Below are 22,216 nucleotides of genomic sequence, written 5' to 3'. Positions count from 1 at the left end.
TGGCCACACAGGACAGAAAGCTGGCCTTGACACCCACTGCTCTCCTGTGCCTGGGAACACTTGGCACCACCGTCCTTGTGACCCCGGGACCCTAAGCGCACCGAATGGCTCCTGGGGCTGACCCTCACTTCACCACCTGAGCACCGTTAAGGCTGGTGTGTCCCCCACACTAGCCAACTACTGAAAGTTCTGAATTTGTGCTCTGCTGCTTATGATCCTGTGTGTAGACCTGTAAACTAGCTCCCTGCCCCTGTGGGATCTGGAACTGTGTCTCCCCAGATCAACTGATTGATTGATTTTTTTAAGATTTTCTTTTTCTGTAATCTCTACACCTAACCTGGGGCTTGAACTCACTACCCCAAGATCAAGAGTCACTTGTTGTTACCAACCACACTGAGCCTGCCAGGCTCCCTGTGATGGATTGACACATATTACTTGAACCAGACATACAGCATGTGTCGGGACAGAAGTTGAGCCCACACTCTCAGGTACGGTGGAGTCATTGGATCTTGATAAATGTTAAAGAAAGCATAGCTTCCCTGGGAGCCCATGGAGCGGGGCCCACACACATTAAAACTTGACAGTTTCCTCACCAGTAGTCATTTTACTGACGACGATTGATTTCAAGTGCCATTGAATGGCACATATAGTTCTAGGATTTGGATGTAGCAGGTGGTTCTGGGATTTGGAGGTAGCTAAAGCTCCCCCGTCATGGAATCAATGTTCCAGTTGGATGCAGAGATTGGCAAGCAAGCAAAGAGATATAAAACATGGCACTGGGGTGCCTGGCTGCCTTGGTTGGTGGATCTTGATGTCAGGATCGTGAGTTCAAACTCTATATTGCTATAGAGATTACGTAAAAATAATATATTTCAAAACTAATAAATGGATGAAGACATAAAACATGATATCAAAGGTAAGGGCTTGCTTCAGGAAAATACTCGATCCAGACCATATCTAACCTACAACCTATTCTTATTTGCTCCTGCATTCACTACTTTGCCCAGATGACGTTCCCCACAAGTGAGGGTCCCGCCCAAGTGGGAGTGGGCTTCTTTCATTATAAGACTTGTGTTTCCTCTCATCAAGTGTGATCACAGGGTCCAGGATGGAACCTCAAGTGGGGCTCCCTGCTCAGTGGGGTCCTGCTTCGATCTTGCCACTGCACGTGCTCTCTCTGTCTCTGTCTCACCATGCCCACCCATACATCACTAAACGTTTCACAAATAATGAAATGCAGATACAGATATTTGTGGACATGCATGTGTGCACAGAGCTGACTAAGGGAGGCAGAGAGGTTGGGATATAAGGGCTAACTCTCAGAACTCCACTTCCCCACAAAGGCTGAAAACCCAGGTGTTGGCTCCGTGGGCCTCAGATCAGGATGTGAAGTCTCATCTCCAGGGCACGTGGGGCATGTCAGGGGCAGAATAAACCCGAAGGGCCCAACCACTCACACTCCCCATATTCTTCCAATTTTCCACCCACATTCCTCTCCCGAGGTTCGGTGACTGGACATTAATTTGCAAAGGCTGGATCCCATGACAGTGTAACCTCTGTGTGTGTCTACCTGTAAGCGCAAGTGAAATAGAGGGGTCAAGAGACAGAGAGAGACAGAGAGAGATTTAAGGAAATAGGGAGAAACAAGGAGAGAGGGAGGAGGCGACCATGAGGGAGGAGTGGGGAGATTCACTGCCCGTCCCGGAGGATCGGGGTTAGGGGTGAATTGTGCCTCAGCTCAAAGTATCCTGGTCAGATCCTGTGCATGGAGTGTGTGTCCCTGGGCGTCCCCGTCGAACCCTTGGAGGAGTGCTCGCATGAGCAGCGCCTCCTCCCAGTGAAGGAGGGTGAGTGAGGCCTGAGCGTGTGTCTCTGCCAAGGTGGGAGCTGCAGGTGGGCGTCGTGGTGTCTCCACAGCCCGTCTCAGGCACGGGAACAGGAAGCATTCCGAGTGTTGCAAGACGCAGGGAGTGACAAGGCTGAAGCCCCGGGGGATAAATGACGCAAAGAGAGCGCTCAGGGGAGGCAGGGAGATATTTATTGTAGCCATGGGACATCCCATGGAGCTTGAACAACCAGGATGAGGTTTCTTCAAGTGACCCTTGGCAGGGAAGAGAGGAGACCCGGCTGAGGGACGATCTGTGACAGGCTGACAGCTAACGTCTGCTGCATCCTGAATAGCCAGGGACCCTTATGGTCCAGGGGCCTGCTGATGGGTCCAACAGAAGGAGAACACATGCACACGCACATGCACACACACACACACACACACAGCTGAGATTCTGGAATGCAGCTCAGTGGGACCGTCTCACACTGACCGCCCTGAGTGGCGGAGGCCGCCCCTCTGCCTGCCATTTGTGGACCGTTGGCAATGCTCCAGGTGAGATGCCAGGCTGAGGCCCCAGGGCATTCCAGCCATAGCCTGGGACAGGAGGCCAACAGGGAGAGATTGCAGGCTTTGCCCTAAGGGCCAGTTCCTGCCCTGACAGCCTAGATGCATCTGTGTCCCCGGGCTGCCACGGTCCAGACCTGGAGCATGATGGCTGCTTCTCAGGCCTCAGGCTCCATCGGGGCCCGGGCCGTGCTGTGGGTTCCCCTCCTCCAGGTCACGCTAGGGCCACATGTTCCCCCGGAGCCCTGAATGAATGTGATGGGCGTGGGGAGGACGGGGCCCTCGTCCTTGCTGAGGGGTGCTTCCAGGGGTCCTGGAGGCTCATCCTCCTATAGAGGCCCAATCCGTGAGGGGTGTGCGTCTTCCTCCATCTCATTGGATGAGAAAAGCTCTTGCAGGAAACTGTGGGTGCCGGCACACAGCTGGAGTTGTGGGGGCATCAGGGCACAGGGCCCTGCAGGAGGGGGAGGCTGCTGCCACCAAGTAGGGCTCTCCCTGAGGGCGGGCTGCAGCCCTGTCCCACCCTGGACCCCCTCCTGTGCCTATGATTGCCTGGGACCCCTGGCCCCTCCTCAGCGTGGCCTTGTCAGTACCCAAGGGACCTGCATGGCTCCAGTATTGCAGGGGATCAGCAGGTTTAGGCCACGGGTCATCTTGGGAGGGCAGGGGCGCCTTGCCGGGGTGCTCATTTAGCTGCTGGCATCTCCCAGGGGGAGGGGAGGCCAAGGTCAGCATGATCTGGTGTACCCCTCCTGGAGTCAGTCCTAAGCAACATCGGCTCCCCAAGGTCTCTGGGTGCAGTAGCGTTTCCTCCTTGCCCACCTAAGGTGGGTGGGACCAGGCTGGCCCCCAGACTCAGGCTCCACAAGCCCCCACAGAAAACTGGATGGGCAAATTCCACGTAGGGGAGAGGAGGTGTCCCTGCAGCCTGGGTCTGCATGCTTCCCAGGGGATCGAGGGAGCCAGATTTGGAGAGCTCCTGGGGACCCTGGACAGGTGGCAATGGTCCAAAGGGACTGTCTCGGGGGGACTGAGTTTGGGGTTTGCCACCAAGGCATTCACAGGGCCACTTGGGCTCTGCCCTGGGTGCCGAGCTCTTCTGTTTGAAACTAAACCTGGCACAGACAAGAGGGGTCATGGCCATCAGAAGGAGGAAAGGATGCCAAGTCTGCTTGCCTGTGTGCTGTCCGGTCCCACCTCACTCAACAACACACAGACCCCACCTTGTGCTCTCTCCAGGGAAGAGGCAGTGAATGTTTGTGGCTGAATCTCGGGGCACGGCTGTGCCTACCTTTCCATGGGCCCTTGAAAACTAAGTGCACGTCCTCGGCAACCTTGGCCACCTGGCCGGGAGAGGACTGGACCTGCATCGCTTTGCCTGGCAGGTGCTTCCCCTGCTCTTCATTCCCTGCCCTGCCCTCGCCTTCCCTGACAATTGTAGCCTGGGGATCGGTGGTGCCCTAGTCCTCGGATGGAGACTCAGACGACAGACTTCCCCACTTTACCCAGGATACTTCATGTCCTGTGGTCTGCTCCTGGCTGCCCTCAACACCTCTGTCCCCATCTACTCTTGGGTGCGAACGTGTGGAAAACCACATCCTCTGTCTTGGAGCCTTGGCCTCATGGCTACCTCATCTGACTGCAGGAACATCTGTGCTGGGCCGAGGGCAATGCCAGTTGTCCACAACAAGAACAGCTCCGCTTGCATCGGCCCTCACTACCCTCCTAGCTAGAGGAAAAGAGGAGCTCAGGTGAGAACCTGGAGGTTCCCCCCTGACCGCCGAGACGTGCCACCTGAAGCAACCTCCCCAGGCTCTTACACCAACTGAGAATCTATCAGAGAGTTTCTCTATATCTCCCCAAAAGCTGCCTCACACCTCCCATCCCAGAAAGCGCTGTGTGCAGAACTAAGGCAGAAGAGCCGCACACAGCTGGGCTCCCTGATGCCTCTCCCTCACCTGGATGAGGGCCTGTAATCCAGGCTGATTAGGTTATCCACACAAGGTGTGTGGCTCCTGGGGATGTTCTGTTCCATCCCATGGTTCTGGGGCCCAGGGCAGTATCACACCGGTCTCCACACACAAGACAACAAGCCCACGCACACTAATGGCATCTTGGGAGCCTACCCAAAGGATATTTGGCCTGAGCTGTTGAAGTTCTGACACTTTGACTTCTCTCCAGAAGGGGCAACTTGGACACGTTCCCACTCTGGACCGGTCACCATTTCTACAAGCTTGTGGGCTAATCACCATTGAGTTTGGAAATCCTGCCTTTGACGGGTCCTCACTTGCATGGTCAACACTCTGCCCCTGGTGCCTCTGCCCCACACCCCGCGGGTACACCTGACCCAAGAGCCCACGTCTCTCCGGCACCATCTAAGGGCTGCCTTCCCTTACACAGGGAACAATGCCAGTGGTACACTGTAAAACTCACCTGAATTCTGGCTTCTGGAATGCCTGTTCTTATGGCCAGGCTTTCCCTCATAGCAATGCCAGGAAACCACTCCTCCTCAAAGGCTTGAAGGAGGATATTGGTTTGGGATGCAGAAATGGATGTCCATTTTCTATTGCCTTCCTTTTTTTTTTCTATTTTCTATATTTATATGAAAATAATTCATGCTTCATGCTAAATACATTATTTACCTTACAAGAACTTTGTTATTTTTTGAATAAAAAAAAAGTTTTGTGTTTTGTGATTTTTTTCTTTTTTTTTTCTTTTTTTTCTTTTTTTTCAAAGGAATCCATGCATTGTGGATCAGAAATTTCTGCTGGCTACACTGGCTGAATGTGGAAATCACTGATTTTGCAAAGAAGAATCCTGACTGACATTAATTGCAAACTCCATTTTGAGGGCAGTATAGGAGTTTTTTTGTTTTTTGTTTGTTTTGCCATGTTTTTTACTTTTGTTTGTCCATCAATGTGCCTTTCATCTTTTAAAAATACACCACAATACTAATGGCAGGTTCTGTAGCTTTTTTTGTTTTCACTCGGATCAAATAGTTTTGACAGGCAGAAAAAAGAATCTGTACCATTATTTTCTTCCTTAACAGCTATTGTAATTTCCTGAACTTGATTTTCACTTGGGCAGTTAAGAAGACAGAGCTTGTTTTCTGCATCAGTTCTCTCTCTCTCTCTCTCTCTCTCTCTATCTCTCTTGCTCTCTGTGTGCGCGTGCACAGGGCCAACCTTCAGGCTTATGGCTTGTGAAACATTCTCTTAATTTAATACAGAACAAAATTCAGTGATTAGCAATGTCACTAAAAACTGACCCAGTTTCTTCTCATTAGTCGCGGACACCTGGTGTAAAATGAGTGGCCCAGAGTCCACCTCCTAAGATGATACCAGGCCGCACAGCTCAGAAGCACAAAGGACTGGAGACCGCTTCCCACTCCGTCCACCCACCCCTGCACGATTCATGGCAATGAAACCCACGGCAATGCCAAGGGTTTTCCTGGCACAGCTGGACACCCGGGGTTAAGAGCCTGGGTCAGCTCCCCGGGGACCAGGGCTCATCCTTCTCCCCAGTCGCCTCGCACGCACTCACTCAGCGACCCCAATGGGCGGGACGACCTGACCATGTTTAGACCTAAGGGTTGGGCCTGATTGATGATTACTCTGCACGCGTGCCTTCTAGGTGCCGAGTGGGTGTTCCCGTGGCATCATCGTTGGCATCCCTGCGGATTCAGCCACGTGTTTCTGACAAAGCTGGAGGAAGCAATGGTAATTTTGGCTTTTTTCGGTTTTGTCTTCAGATAATGAAAAGCTTTTGTAAAACAGCTGAGTGTCAATATGAGTTCTATGGCTTCAATCTCCTTTAAAAATAAAATTCTTAAGGGTCCAAAACAAAGGAGGGGCAAATTAAAAAAAAAAAAAAGAAAGAAAGAAAGAAAAGAAAAGAAAACCAAACCAAAAGGAAAAAAAAAAGAAAGAAAAAAAATTGCTGATATTGCCACAAATCATTAGAAATCTCCTGACATGCTAAAACCAAATGGCCGAAAGTTCAAAACAAATCAGTGACTTGTTTTTAATTTTTTGTGGTTTCCTTTTGCTCTTTCTGCCCCTTTGCCGTCCGATTGGTGATGTTATTCAAACAGGACCGAATCCCTGCCAAGTGCAGGAGCGAGCCCGCCGCCTCCTTCATCTCCTCGTCGTCGCTCTCGGGGGGCTTCTCCGTGCGTCTCTTTTTGAGGGGCAGCGTGTCGCTGGGGACCTTGCGGGCCTTGGCGAGATGCTGGCGCTTCTTGTGCTGGGCCGCGTAGCCGCTGTCCCCCAGGGCATCCTTGGCCTCCTTCGGGCTGTGTTTGCGCTCGTCGTCCTCCGGCTCGCTGTGGCTCTCGTGGCTCTGGAAACTGCCCTCGCTGCCCTCACTGCCCTCCTGGCTCCCCTTGGCGGCGAACTCGTAGTGGTCGTCGGCCGACGAGGAGGACACCGAGTCGCTGGCCGGCGACGTGCTCCTGGCGTTGGAGGACTTGGCGCTGCTGTAGTTGTGATCCTCCTTGGGGTCTCCGCTGACCACCGGGGAGCCGCACGACGGCTCGTTCTCAGTCCGCACCCGGCAGCCGCCCAGGCCGTTCCTCACAGCTGCCGTCATCCCGATGGGAGTGATTGGCAAAGGCCGGACTCCGGGAAACAGCCCTCGGCTCAGAGCCCGCGCTCCATTCTGTATCACTCCAGGGGGCACTTGCAGAAGGGCTCCATTTCTCTTGAAGAAGGTACTGCCCGGCCAGATGGGTGGACCTGATGATGTGCTTTGATATGCCTGAGGAGAGGCAGGAGGTGTATTGAACACGTGTGAGTATGGGTGGTAAGGTGTCTTTTTCAAAGCCTGAATTAGATTTTGTCTATACTCTGGGTCTATGCACCACAATGACCCTTTCCCGATGCTCTGACTCCTCTCTTTGTCCACTTTCTTAAAACATTTATTCAAAGACAAATTATGTCTCACTGAGTTTTTCCACCCGGTAGGTGCATTTGCAAAATACGGAAAATGTTGCAAGATCCAGTTGTAGATATCCTTTACTGGCAGGCGCTTGGTTGGAGAGTCCTCAATGGCCATAAATATGAGGCAGCTGAAGGAGTAGGGGGGTTTGCAGTTGGGGTTCTGCCTGGCATCGTAGGGCATGTCCGAGTGGGCAGGGGATGGCGGGGTGTCATCGTCCAGGTCCTGCACGGGGCTGACACTCCTGAGGACCGACTCCCCAAAGCTCTTCAGCAAGTTCTTGCTCTCGTGTAGCCAGTTCAGATTGGTCAGCTCTTCATCTTCCATGGCCCCCTCTTCTAGTCGGATGTCAGGCAGAGAAAAGTCGAGGTCATCGTCCTCCTGCAGGGCCTTGGAGAAGCCACTGCCCCGGTAACACTGACTCAGCCCACTGGAGACACTAATTCCTGAGCTTTTGGCTTCTTGCTGGGAGGCATGACTGGACCCATTTATGTGAAGGCTCCTGGCCGGCGCGGGGCGCGGGGCGCGGGGGCGCCGCAGCCCTTCAGCGGGAGCCGACAAAGTTTCGCGGGCGCCCAGCGGGCATCGCTCGGGGGCCCGGCTGAGGACGCGCGGGCGCGGCGCGGCGAGCCCGGGGCGGCGGGCGGCGGGCGGCGGGGGGCGGCCGCGGGCGCGGACGCGGGCGGCAGGGGCGCGGGGGTCGCGGCGCGGCATGGGACCTGCGGCGTCCGCCCGGCGCGCCGCGCGTCCTCCCGCCGGCCCCGCCGCTCTCCCCGCCCCGTCCCGCCTCCCGCTCGCCTCCGCCGCGGCGCGTCGGGCCGGGGCGCGCCGAGCGGCGAGCTCTATTGCCTTCCTTTGGGACTCGACCTAAAGAGAGAAGAAGTTTGGAGGAGGGCATGGATGCTAATAGCACAGCCAGTGTGGAGACAGAAGTGGGTGTCAGGGTGTGTGTGATGGCGTGTGACTTCCTCTGTGTGTGTGTGTGTGTCTGTCTGTGTGTGTGAGCTTTTCTCCATGTTCTCTGTCTTCATAACCACTCATTCCCTGAGGCCAAGGAGCCAGAGCCTGTACCTACCCCCAGAAGCCAGTGTTTGGATAACAATGTTGTGTTGATGGAAGAAGAGGCCTGTGTCCTGGCTAGCAGGTTTAAGACAGGAAGACCCAGATCCCTCGGGGCCCAGAATTGCTCGCCTGCCGCCTGTCCAGGAATGGCAGGCACAACATCGCCATCCTAGGTCACTAGGGTGGCTCTAGCCTGAGGGAAGAGCTTGGTGCCCTTCCTCAGGTTTTGCTACTGCCTGGTAAGCACACAGAGACACATTCCTGTGTCAAGTAGCAGCTCAGGAAGAGACCCTTCTTGGATACTGAGGAGTCACCTGGAGGTGACTGTCCTGTTCACGCTGTTCCTTTCCAGGCTGTGGTCCTTCTCCTTGGGGAATTGTGGAGCCCAGTTGGTGGCTCTGCCTTAGCTGTCTTGTTCGCTGGTTTTGGAAACAGACCTAAGGGACAGAAGAAGAAGCGATGGTCAGGTAACATGGGAGGGCAGGATACCCCACACACGTGGCAGGGACTCAAAGCCCCAAGAGCAACAAACCCTCCACGAAAAGCCAGAACTGGCTTGGTGCCTCCAGTGGCACAGGTTATTCGGCCCTCTGGTGTACAAGGAAGGAGGCGTTGGTCTCACCCAAGGAGCGGGAGCTGTTGCGAAACACACAACAGACGGTGTGGGGACAAGAGTCATTTCTTCTTTGTTCGTCGGCATGGGCAGACAATGGAGTTCCTGCTGCAGTCACTTGTAGGGTGCTGAGGAGATTTTGACTGACCCGAGAAGACACTGGAAACGGGTGTCATTCTCCTCACAAATGGACCCATGTACAACCTTCCTCTCCACTGGAGGCAAAAGACAAAAGTGTCGTCATGGATGGGAACCTGTGTGTCTCAATGTGTCTCTTCCCCTCCCGTATAGTAGGACTCACAGTGTTTTATTGGGGAAAAACGATTGGCCAGGACACAGGATCTCTGGGGACAGGCAGCTCATGGGCATGGACCTGTCGTCAGGCCTCAGGCCTTGGGCCCCAGTGTTCCCTCGTCCTGAGAGTGAAGGCCTCGGAAGGACCTCCAAGAGCAAGGGCTCCTAGGGCCCGCACATCCCCAGGCCATAGGTTCTGAGCTCCCCAGCTGACCACGCAGAAGGACGGGCGATGGGCTAGTCACGTGTGTGTGCATGCCTCCACCCATGGAGACCAGGAGAGAAGCACTGGGGCTGCCTACCTGGATTCTGGACTCGGTGATGGCCAGCTCCCGGTCCAGGTGTTCTCTGGCAGAGATGCCAAGGTAAGGGTTCTCCTGGAAGAATGCCTGCAGGGCCCCCTTCTGGCTCGCCGTCAACACGAGCCTCCTTCATTGGGGTCCTTGTGGAGTGGGCCTATGTGGGGATGAAGGCTGCCACAGGAGGAAAGCTTTCAGGGGAGCATAGACTGGAGACGTGCTCTCAGCGCTCCCCTTTCTGGGATGTCAAAAACATCCGCGTCCAGGGACGACCATTCCTTTGCCACTCATGGACCCACTTAACCCTGAGAGGGCTGTTCCACAGGACACAGGCAGTTCTGCATCTGCCCATGGAAATGGGTGATCGTCAAGGATCTAGGGAACTGGCAACCTTGATCTGGTATGTGATTCCAGTCCAAGGCGTGGAGAAGACCCTCGGTGGGGGTCCGGGTGGGGTTGGGGTGGGGGCGGGGTGAAAAGCCTCTTGGGAAAACCAAAGATGACCACATATCCACAAGGAAACCTCAAGGGAACCTATGAAAACCCATGCCCACGGTGGGTCCCTTGAGGTGAAAGTTCTACAGTCGTCAACCCATCTAAAGAAGTGATCCACCTTGACCCACTCTCTGCAACCGGAGATTCAGCAGGCGGCCTTACAGAGGCAGGACTCCTACTGGGAATCATGGCTAAGGCCAGGGTTGCATCCACGGCAGCCCAATGTAAGCCCCTCTCCAGCCCCTTTGCCCAGACCCCAGGGGAGCCCAGCCCTCCCACAGGGATCCCAGCCATTGGGTAGTCACTTCTCCTTTCCTAAGCCTGCAAAGTCTTCAGAGCCCTTGGGGCATCCCAGCAGGTGCGGGGCCCGCGATGGCCACTCACAGCCGGGGGTGCTGCTGGAAGCCATGCTGCAGGCGGCCCTGGGCTTTCGTGGCACTGGCAGGTCGACTGGGCAGGACACGGCAGCGTGGGACTTACCCCAGCCTAGGAAGGCCTGCCCCAGGATGGCCCACCCCTCGGCCTTCCCACAGCTTCCTGGGAGGCCCTGCCCTCAGTGGGGCCGATCTTTCGTGAACCAGGGAGGTCTCCCAGTACCAGGGCCTCGGGACCATGCGAAGCATGAGTTGGAGCTGGGCCTCCATCCGATGGGCCCGCCCCATGCTCTTGGACGGACAGGCACCTTCCCGGCACCCACAGGCCTCTCGGGATCTCAGCCTTGACACAGAGACGTGCCCTGGAGCCCCTGTGCACCATGTCTCTGGCCGGACCCCTTTGTGGCCCCCGTACAATCGCTGAGGATCTGGCCCGAGGGTGTGGAACTCTGGCCACCTCTGGCCGCCTGGCACCAGCCTCCTGCTTGATACTGGAAAGTCATTTTAATTTTTTTCCTTTATTTTTTTAAATTATCTGTATTAAAGATGTGTGGTTTATTTCCTTTCAGTTTGGTCATTTTCCATTGGGAGTGTTCCACTGTGTCTCTTTAGGTGTATTTGTTGCAATGACTTTGTAGTTTGGAGATTTTATATATATATAAGGAGAATATATATGTTTGTGGTTTTTTAAAAATGTGTACTTTGAGGTCCCCTTGGGTTTTGAACCCTTGACCCACAAATCTTGACGGTCAGCCTCTCAGTTTGGTCTGGATGGAGCCTCGGAATCTGGGGAATTAGTTTCCAGTGACACCTAGGCAGCTCCTGAGCGAGCCCTTAACAGCTCCTGTGAAGCCCCACTTGCCAGCCACGCAGGAACCAGAAATCAGACCCCTTAGATAGGAGGCCTATGAGGGATGTTGGGGCCAGCTGTCTCCCTCCATGTGGGGATGGGTGGCACCACGATGGATTGCCTGTGGGCATGAGGCAGCAACAAACTTGAAGGAAAGAATGCAGAGCACCCGTGAACGTGGACCATTCGGGGCACATGAGTGTGTTACCACGTCCTGGGGACATGGAGGCAATGCCCTCTGCAGGCTCATAGGGATTCAGGCCTCCCCTGGGGACAAGAGTGTGGGCTCCGTCAGAGCCCATCATGTTGTGGTCAGACAGGCTCCAGCTGCTTCTCCTCACTCTTGACCTCTCTCTGCTGGGCATGTCCGCAGGGACATGAGGTGTCAAGGAGAACGCAGCTTAGTGACTGGGAGACCCAGGAAGACACGTCCAATCACCTGCAAAGCACATGAAGAAAATCAGATCCCCCTTCGAATCTGTACTTTTGTATCCTTCGGATAAATACCTGGTTGTGCATTTCTGGTCATAGGGTAGTTCTCTTTTTAACTTCCTGATGAACCTCCATACTGTTTTCCACAGTGGCTGCACCTGTTTGCTTCCCCACCAGCAGTATAAGAGGGTTTCCCTTTCTCCCCATCGTCACCAATACCTGTTGTCTCCTGTGTTGTTAATTTTAGGCATTATGACAAGTGTCAGGTGATATCTCATTGTGGTTTTGATTTGCATTTCCCTAATGATGGGTGATATTGAGTGTCTTTCCTTGTGTCTGGCAGCCATCTGGATGTTACGGAAAATGTCCATTTATGTCTTCTGCCCATTTTTAATTAGGTAATTCACGTTCTGAATGTTGAGATTTATATTTTGGATATTAAGTCTTTATTGGATCTGTTGTTTAGACATATCTTCCCTCATCTCGTAAGTTGCCTTTTAGCTTTGGTTGTTTCCTTCAGTATGCAGAGCTTTTTATCTTGATGTGTCCCAATAATTTATTTTAGGTTTTCTTTCCCTTGCCTCTGAGGCATATCTAGAAAGAAGATCCTATGGCCAAGTCAAAGACATTACTGCCTATCTTTTCTTCTTTTTATGGTTTCAGGTCTCACATTTAGGTCTTTGATCCCATTTGAATTGTTTATACATGGTGTAGGAATGTGTTCCAATTCCATTCTTCTGCAGGTGGCTGTCTAATTTTCCCAACATCATTTGCTGAAGAGATTGTCTTTTAACTATTATATATTCTTTCCTGCTTTGTCGAGGATTAATTCAGCCTAGAGTTATGGGTTTATGTCTTGTTTCGGTTTTCCCTCTGTTCTATTGATCTATGTGTCTTCTTGTTGTTCCCACACTATACTGTTTGGATTATTAGAAATTTGTAATATAACTTGAAGTCTGAAATTGTGGTGGCCCAGCTTTGATTTTCTTTTTCAACACTTCTTTGGCTAACAATGAGACTGAAGAAAGAAAGAGAAATTAAGGAGTCAATCCCATTTACAATTGCACCCAATAGCATAAGATACCTAGATACCTAGGTATAAACCTAACCAAAGAGGTAAAGGATCTATACCCTAAAAACTATAGAACACTTCTGAAAGAAATTGAGGAAGACACAAAGAGATGGAAAAATATTCCATGCTCATTGATTGGCAGAATTAATATTGTGAAAATATCAGTGTTACCCAGGGCAATTTACACGTTTAATGCAACCCCTATCAAAATACCATGGGCTTTCTTCAGAGAGTTAGAACAAATCATTTTAAGATTTGTGTGGACTCAGAAAAGACCCCGAATAGCCAGGGGAATTTTAAAAAAGAAAACCGTATCTGGGGGCATCACAATGCCAGATTTCAGGTTGTACTACAAAGCTGTGGTCATCAAGACAGTGTGGTACTGGCACAAAAACAGACACGTAGATCAATGGAACAAAATAGAGAACCCAGAAGTGGACTCTGAACTTTATGGTCAACTAATATTCGATAAAGGAGGAAAGACTATCCATTGGAAGAAAGACAGTCTCTTCAATAAATGGTGCTGGGAAAATTGGACATCCACATGCAGAAGAATGAAACTAGACCACTCTCTTTCACCGTACACAAAGATAAACTCAGTGGATGAAAGATCTAAATGTGAGACAAAATTCCATCAAAATCCTAGAAGAGAACACAGACAACACCCTTTTTGAACTCAGCCACAGTAACTTCTTGCAAGATACATCCATGAAGGCAAAATGAACAAAAGCAAAAATGAACTATTGGAACTTCATCAAGATAAGAAGCTTTTGCACAGCAAAGGATACAGTCAACAAAACTAAAAGACAACCTACAGAATGGGAGAAGATATTTGCAAATGACGTATCAGATAAAGGGCTAGTTTCCAAGATCTATAATAAAGAACTTATTAAACTCAACACCAAAGATACAAACAACCCAATCGTGAAATAGGCAAAAGACATGAAGAGAAATCTCACAGAGGAAGACATAGACATGGCCAACACGCACATGAGAAAATGCTCTGCATCACTTGCCATCAGGGAAATACAAATCAAAACCACAATGAGAACACATAGAGAATGGGGAAAATTAACAATGCAGGAAACCACAAATGTTGGAGAGCATGTGGAGAAAAGGGAACCCTCTTACACTGTTGGTGGGAATGTGAACTGGTGCAGCCACTCTGGAAAATTGTGAGGAGGTGCCTCAAAGAGTTAAAAATAGACCTGCCCTACGACCCCTCAATTGCACTGCTGGGGATTTACCCCAAAGATACAGATGCAATGAAATGCCAGGACACCTGCACCCCGGTGTTTCTAGCAGCAATGTCCACAATAGCCAAACTGTGGAAGGAGCCTCAGTGTCCATTGAAAGATGAATGGATAAAGAAGATGTGGTTTATGTATACAATGGAATATTACTCAGCCATTAGAAACGACAAATACCCACCATGTGCTTCAAGGTGGATGGAACTGGAGGGTATTATGCTGAGTGAAGTAAGTCAATCAGAGAAGGACAAACATTATATGTTCTCATTCATTGGGAAATATAAATAATAGTGAAAGGGAATATAAGGGAAGGGAGAAGAAATGTGTGGGAAATATCAGAAAGGGAGACAGAACATAAAGACTCCTAACTCTGGGAAAGGAACTAGGGTTGGTGGAAGGGGAGGAGGGCGAGGGTGGGGGTGAAAGGGTGACGGCTCACTTGACAGGATGAGCACTGGTTGTTATTCTGTAAGTTGGCAAATTGAACACCAATGAAAAATAAATTTATTATAAAAAAGAGAAATGCAAATAAATCAAAACCACAATAAGATACGACTCCATACACACTAGGAGTATCATAATCAGTAAGAAGGAAAATAATGACAAGTATGTGGAGAAGTTGGAACTCTCATACATTGCTGGTGGAAATGTAAAGTGGTCAGCCTCTGTGGAAAGCAATTTAGTGGTTCCTACATAAGTTAAACATATTATCACTATATGATCCAACTAATGTACTCCTAGGTATATACTTGAGTAGAAATACTAGAGGGTATTATGTTAATTGAAATAAGTCAGGAAAGTAAATTACCATATGGTTTCACTCCTAGGTGGAAGCAAAGAAGCAAAACAGTTGGACATCTGGGAATGGAAGGAAAAATAAAGAAGATGAAAACAGAGAGGAAGGAAAAAGAGACTCTTTATCATAGGAAACAAACTGAAGGTTGCTGGAGGTGAGGGCGTTGGGGAAATAGGGTCACTGGGGGATGGGCATGAAGGAGGGCACGTGATGTCATGAGCACTGGGTGTTATATCCAACACCTCTTGAATTCTAGTAATTCAGTATATGTTAATTAATTGGTAATAATTGGTTAATTAGTAATATAGCATATGTTAATTAATTGGATTTAAAATACATTTTTCAGAAAACATCAGTTGTCATGAGCACTGGGTGTTTTATCCAGCACCTCTTGAATTCTAGTAATTCAATATATGTTAATTAATTGGTAATAATTGATTAATTAGTAATACAGCATATGTTAATTAATTGGATTTAAAATACATTTTTCAAAAAACATCAGTTGACCATATCAGAGTGCATTTCCTTCCAGGCTCTCTATTCTGTTCCATCAGCTTATGCCAGGACCACAGCATTGTGGGTTTGATTTTTGTTCAGTAGGCTCCTTGCCTCATTCATAGCCCAGCTCAGGGCTTGAACTCATGACCGCGAGATCAATACCTGAGGTGAGACCGAGTGTCCTATGCTGAGCCAGACTGGTGCCCTAGAGCCATACTGTTTTAATTCCGTGGTTCTGTGACATAGTTTGAAATAGGAAAGTGCTGTGTCCAGCTCTGTTCTGCTTCTCAGGACTGTTTTTCCAGTCCAGGGTCATTTACAGGGGCAGACGAAAGGTAGGGTTCTTTTTCCTATTTCTAAAATCTGCCACCATCATTTGGTAGGAATTCAATTGAAAGTGAGGATCACTCCAGATACTATCAACATTTTAACAGGATGAAGGCTCCCACCTCATGAGCCCAGGATGTCTTCCCAAAGTCATCCAGGTTTCAAGTCTTTCACTTCCTTGGTTCAATCAAATATTTTGTTCTTTTTGTAGCTACTGAGAATGGAGTCATTTTCTTAATTTCCTTTCTGAGTGTTCATTATTGGTACACAGAAAGGCTAGCAACCTTTCAATGTTCATTTTGTGTCCCCCAAGTGAAATCACTCATTAGTTATGAGAGTTCTGCTGAAGCCTCTAGGGTTTCCAGTTCCTATTACCATGTCTTCAGCAAATAGGGACAGTTTGACTTCCCCCTTGCAGGTGTGGAAGCCCTTTCTTTTCCTTGTTTGTTTCCTACCATAGGACTTCAGGGACTCAGAGGGGACTTCCTTGTCTTGTTCCTTTTCTTATGAGGGATGATTTCAGGTCTTCATCATAGAATATGACATCAGCTATGGGCTAAGCTTCACACCCTTAATGCTGTTGATGGATATGTCCTCAAAACCCACTATGCTTTTTATGTTGTATTTTTTAAATGCTCTTTCTACAACTATTGAGATGACCATATGGTTTTTGTCCTTTCTCTCGTTAATGTGATGGATCATGTTGACTTATCACCAGAGAGGAAGTAGGTTGGAGATGGGCAAAATAGATCAATATTAAGAGCTATAAGCATCGGGTTCTCAAATATGTAAGCCACAGAAATTTAGAAAGTACAGCCTAGGCAATTGAGTCAGTACTATTGTAATAACTTTGTACAGGGACTGATGCTGACTACACATCTTGTGGGAGAGCTGAGTAATGTACAGAATGGAGCCACGAAGTTGTAGGCCTGAAACTAGTGTAACATTGTATGTTGACTATACTTCAATAAACATTAATAGGGATTAGTGATAGAAATCATGGTGGGTCCATGAAAGGCAATGACACAGCTGTTACACATATGAAGGCACCTCTGCAGAGATGATAAAGATTTCTCAAATATCTTCAATGATGATTATTAAAAGATTTGAGAGATCGTATAGTGGAGGGGCAGAGGGCAAGGGAGACTCTGAAGTAGACTCCCCACCCAGCCAGGGCCGAACCCCACATGAGGCTGCACACCACAACCTCGAGATCCTGACCTGAACCAAAATCAAGTGTCGACGTTTAACCGACTGAACCTCTCAGGAGCCCCTCAAATGTTCTTAAGTGCAAAATCCAAGCTGTGAAACCTTGGGGTTGGTAGGACAGCTGGGACACAAGGCTACGTAGAAGGGTGGGAGGCCTGGAGGACCTGTGGGTGGGAACTAAGGACTTGGGGGGAGGGTACCTGCATACCCTTCCCACGCAGCGTGGTGACAGGACCTCCCCTCACAGCCTTGGCCTTCAGGGTGCAGGCTTAAGTGCTTACACGACCCCGCCAACATACAGTGATGACACGTTAAGCCATTGTGGGCGGAACCCTGGCGCCCCAGGGTTCCACTGCTGCCTGGCGCTACTCTGCATTCCCAGGCAATGGGAGGCACTCGTGCTTTGGATCTGGCTCACAGTGCCCGAACTATCCCACTCTCCCCAGTACCCCAGTGTATAAAGTGTAGATGCTCACACAGCGACAGGTCACAGATGAGTGGGAGTTTCTCCCTGCTCACCTCGAGTCACTGTGGCTACTGTGGGTACCGGTAGGGGTGCTGGCTTCCTGGGTTGGGGTGAGAATGCACCGACCCCCACGTGATGCCCATGAGGCAGCTCCTGCAGCCCTTCCCCAGGTCCACGAGGTCAGGTCTGCCTCCCTGTTCCCCAGTCCAAGAAGGAGTTTGTGGTGGAGGCTCGGGCACTTCATCTCAGACACCCACTCCCTAGTAAGCCCTGTTCTTTGCAGGGAGACCCATGCCATGACCTTCCCAGCCCATGTTAGCTACATGGAACCCAACACCTGATGACCAATCCCCCCACACTGTGTCCAGGGTGGACAGTCAGAGCTTCTGGGAACTCCTGGCCCATGAGCAGGCTTGCTCTTCATGAACTAGAAAATAGAGGCCCTCGTGTTCCTCCCACAGGCCCCCTCAGGCTATTCACAAATCATTGCATTCAGTGTGGGTAGTTTGGTCACACTTTGGCTGGCATAAGTTTTTAGTTTTGATTAAGTCCAGTTCATTGTTTTTTCCCTTTGGTCATTGCGCTTGTGGAATCTAAGAGAAACATTCCGTCTGCTCCAAGCCCACAGGAACACTCGCTGGCAGGCCCACCACCACAATCTGCGCGCCAGCCCTGGGCTGGGAGACGTCACCCCAAGCATCAGGTCAGTAGTTCCCCTCAGGCTCCTGGGCCTCCTTGTGTTTCTGATAGGGGGTGGGAGAGCTCTGTCCTCTCATCATGATGACATGTCCTGGGACAGTGGCTGGGAAGGTGGACTGCAGGTGGGTGAGCTACAGACTGTAAGTGCCCATGTGTGATCCTCCAGCCCAGCACATCCCCCTTGGATCTATGGGATTGTCTCCTCCCTCCTTTCAGACAGATGGGGACCTGCCCACAGGAAGCACACAGATGCATGTGTCCTCTGAAGCTTTTCACGTGGTGTCATCCTTGGATGTGTTTGGTTTACAAAACCATGGAAGAGGACATGGAGAACCTGCTGGTTGTGAAAGGGCTGATATCATAGGCAAATACCATCAGCTGAGGCCCAGCTAAGTACCATTGACACTAGAGCACCCTCGAGAGGTGGGGACCACATTTGCAAGAGCAGGAGAAGCCCAGGAGGGGATCAGAGCCAAGGATGAACCAGGTCAGCCCAGACAAGTACCATAGTCACCAGGAACAAGGGAGACTCTGGGGATGGACATGGGAATCAGTAGCAAGTAGATCCTGGATCCTAGTCATCTGTAGCCCATGAGCCCAGGTGGGGGTCATAGTCACCAGATCCTGATGAGGCCCAGGTGGTGCACATACTCAGGTATGTATAAGCAGCAAGGGCCCAAATGGTATCATAAGCAGCCTGAGCAATTATGTCCCATGTGAGGATCGTAGCAAAGTCCAGTCAATGAGACCCAAGTGGGTGTTGTTGCCAGTAGGAGCAGGTAAGGCCAGGTGGGGATCGTAGTCCTCAGGAGCATGAGATATCTGACGGTGTGTTAGCCAGCAAGTAGAGGTGAGACCCAATCAGGGATCCGAATTTAATCTAGGCAGTGAGGGCCCAGGCAGAGATGAAAATCAGAGGAGCACTGAGGGGGGCACTTGATGGGATGAGCACTGGGTGTGATTCTATATGTTGGCCTATTGAACACCAATAAAAAATAAATTTAAAAAAATAAAAAAAAAGGAAATCAGAGGAGCAGAGCATGAGTCAAAGTCTGGAGGCATTAGAGCCAGGTGAGGCCCAGCAGGGGATCAGAGACAAGGATGAGCCTGGTCAGCGCAGACGACCATAATCACCAGGAACAAGTGAGACCTTGGGGACAGACCCGGGCATCAGGTGAAGTCAGGGACCATCTTGGCTCCTAGTGATCGGTAGCCAATGAGCCCAGGTGGGGACCAAGGTCACAAGGTCCAGGTGAGGCTCAGGTGGGGACCAGAGTCACCAGGACAGGTCAGGCCCCAGTTGGGATCATCACTGGTAGAAGCATGTAAAGCTGTCAGGCTGCTCCCATTGGGCAGAGGGGCCCTTCCTCTCATGCCCGGCCAATCTCAGAGGGTCCTGATCTCCCTAAGGACTCAGTGGAGAGGAGCCATTCTGCCCCCTCCTTTCCCTATGTCCCTTTCACTGATCAGTCCCACCACGGGGTCCCCTCTGTTTCAGCATGCCAAGTATCATCTCCATGGGACCTTGAGATGATGCTGACCCATCACTGTGGAAGGTCACAGACAATGAGATCTTTCTGCAGTAAGTTCCCCAGACATCCCTTCATCCATCTCAGGAGGCGGTTTGCATTTGCAGGAATGTCACTCTAGAGGCTGGTCTATTCCCCTGGGTCAGGACCTGACCCCTGGTGTGCTTTGAGGGCCATGTCTGCCCTGGGCTGGAGCAGAGAGACTCAGGAGGCAAACCTGGGAAGTGGGTAGGAAGGGAGCTGGGTCTGGGGGCACAGCCTCTGGGCAGTCAGATATGTGGCATCCATGCCTGCTTTGGGGAGGGCCTGGTGTCTGCCTCCAGCATCAGTGTGGGGGGCGTCCTGTCTTCAGCAAGGGATCCAGAGTTGAGACGCTCTGGGACAATGGCCTGCTTTCTACAGGAGGATGGTCTGGTCTGTGACAAATCAGCTGGGGGTGCTCCTCACTCATACCCCCAGGCCAGGGCTTCCACGGTCCTGAAGGTTTCTTCGGAGATGCAGATAGATGCCAGGGACACAGCAACGTCAGGTAGGGAGGGTGGTCAGCAGAGGAAGGGGCCCACCAGCTTGGGCAGGAAGAGGGAAGAGGAGGGGGAGGAGGCCACCTTGGGTGGCAAATGAGGGAAGGATGACAGCCCAGTGGCCTTGGTCAGAGGGGAGTAGGATTCTGATTCCTGGGCCCCACAGTAAACTCAGGAGGCTGCAGACCATATGGGGCCAACAGGGCTGCCCCCGGCCCCCTCAGCCCTGTTCAATGCCCACTGGCTGCTTGGATGGATCAGAAGTGGGTCATGCTCAAGGCTGTGACAATAGGTTCAATGGGTCAGAGTAGCAGAGATGACAGCAAGTGGAGTGGAGTCAGTGGACAGCAGGTAGGACGGCCAGGGTGCAGGGGGAGGCCGGCTGGATGCCGGGCAGTCAGGCCCTGGGAAAACAGGGGGGCCTCTGCTGAACAGTCCCTGTGCAGCATCTTCCCACTCCTGGGTGCCCGCATCCTGAATCTACAACCCCAGCAATTACCGTGCACACCCATCATCCTCCTCGTGGCCAACACTTGCTGCCCCTCGGTGCTGGGTACCCGGCTTCCCCCTTGGTGGCCACTGCAGGAAAGAGGGTCCTGCATCAGGCGAGTTTGGTCCTCAATCCAGGGCTCCCACCCTGCGGGGTCTCTGAGAGGACAGGGGTCTCTGGACACTGCCGCACCTAGCCAGAACAGCAGTCCTGCTCTCTGGAAAGACCGGGTCCATTCAGGGCTTAGAAGGCTGTGGGCCCACTGGGGTCAGGGCATGGGGGAGGAGGCCCCTGCCAGGATGCCTCTCACTGCCCGCCTGGTGATGAGGAGACCCTGATCTTTTGAGGTCTGGGGCCTTCTCAGACTTCTTCATTCCAGGATTCCCCAAACTGCTGAGTTTCTAGGCCCATCACGATCACATTCTAGACAGAGCTCATCCCAAGCTGAAGAAGCACATGGGGAGTAGATGCTCCCCAGGGGCTCTCTGCCCTTCGCCCCGGGGCAAGGGGTGACAGCACAGCCCTTCTGAACTGGCCCAAGTTTCGTGTCAAGTTCCTCCTCGTGGGGGCCTGGGGTGCCCTCGAGGCAGGGAGGGGCCATGGGGAGTGTGTCCACCTGGATCCACGGGGCCGCAGCATGGGGCCTGAGCACCTCCTGCCCATCTGCCAGGACGAGGAACAGATGTTCACTGGCATTTACACCCCCAAGTGGTTCCTTCATTGTTTCATCACTCAGGTAAGGCCACCCCAGGACCCCTGCTCCGTCATCCTGGCCACTGACCCCAAGGAGGGCCCAGCTCAACCCCTCCCTCCAGACATGCCAGGCCCAACCCTGGGGCCCTAAGGCTGAGGCTCACAGCCCAGACCCATCTGTAGAAGCCCAGAGGGTCCCTGTAGGAGGTTCCAGGGGACAGGCTGTCTCTGCCTCAGCTCCCCCAGGGAGGCCTGGTTAGCTTGGGTTTTGGATGAGCCCTTGGCCCATTTTGCAGTTAGCCTGGGGTCTCTCATGGCATGTTGGCAGAAATGGGGGCAGCATCTGTGCCCCCCAGGTCTGTGGGTAGTGCTGGCCAGGATCAGAACCTGGCCCAGTAAGATGACATTGTAGGGATCCAGATACCTTTCCTGCCCTATGGCTATAGAGCTCAAGTCCCTCGCTGGACAGGGATAGGCAGGGCCAGGCCTGAGTCAGGACAGCACTGTACCCGCAACCCCAAGACCCCACAGAGTCCCGGGGCCATCTGACCTCTGCCTCCACAGGGAAGCTTGATGCACCTGGGATTCTGCAGCAGAACGAAATGGTGAGGGTGTGGGCCCTGAGGCTCTGACCAGCTGACACCATGAGCTGCCTCATCTCACTGTCCTTCCTGAGGGCGCCCCCCACAAGGCAAATGTCCCTGACCCAGAAGGCCCTTGGTTGGCCTCTCCCCAGGCTCTGGGAGGCAGCGTCGACATGAACCCCACTAGAGTCAGAATTCCAGAATGATGGGATTGAGCCCCCTGTGGCCCTGACCTGTTCTGGATTCTGCCCCAAAGCTGAGCGACCCTGCAGCAGGATGTGGCCTCCTGGGACCTGGGCAAGCCCCACAGATCCAGGTCGCTGACCTAGGAGA

General features: G+C 51.7%; 1 long non-coding RNA gene and 1 pseudogene across 2 annotated transcripts; both read right to left on the bottom strand.

Moving 5' to 3' along the window:
* Positions 1 to 5,349: 5,349 nt before the first annotated feature.
* Positions 5,350 to 7,818, bottom strand: LOC144302427 (forkhead box protein N3 pseudogene; annotated as a pseudogene).
* A 299-nt stretch (positions 7,819 to 8,117) lies between these two features.
* On the bottom strand, positions 8,118 to 12,716 carry LOC144302202 (uncharacterized). Of its 2 annotated transcripts, XR_013369050.1 has the most exons (4): positions 9,602 to 12,716; positions 9,015 to 9,220; positions 8,707 to 8,829; positions 8,118 to 8,197 (listed from the first exon to the last, which is right to left on the bottom strand). It is a non-coding gene; the product is annotated as an uncharacterized LOC144302202 (long non-coding RNA). The 2 variants fall into 2 exon arrangements; XR_013369049.1 differs by having other exon boundaries at positions 8,139 to 8,829.
* Between the last annotated feature and the right edge of the window lie 9,500 nt (positions 12,717 to 22,216).

This window comes from Canis aureus, chromosome 31 (genome assembly GCF_053574225.1).
Source record: "Canis aureus isolate CA01 chromosome 31, VMU_Caureus_v.1.0, whole genome shotgun sequence".
Lineage (NCBI taxonomy): Eukaryota > Metazoa > Chordata > Mammalia > Carnivora > Canidae > Canis > Canis aureus.
Note: the sequence above shows the minus strand (reverse complement) of the source record. Positions and strands in the feature narration are given on the sequence as shown.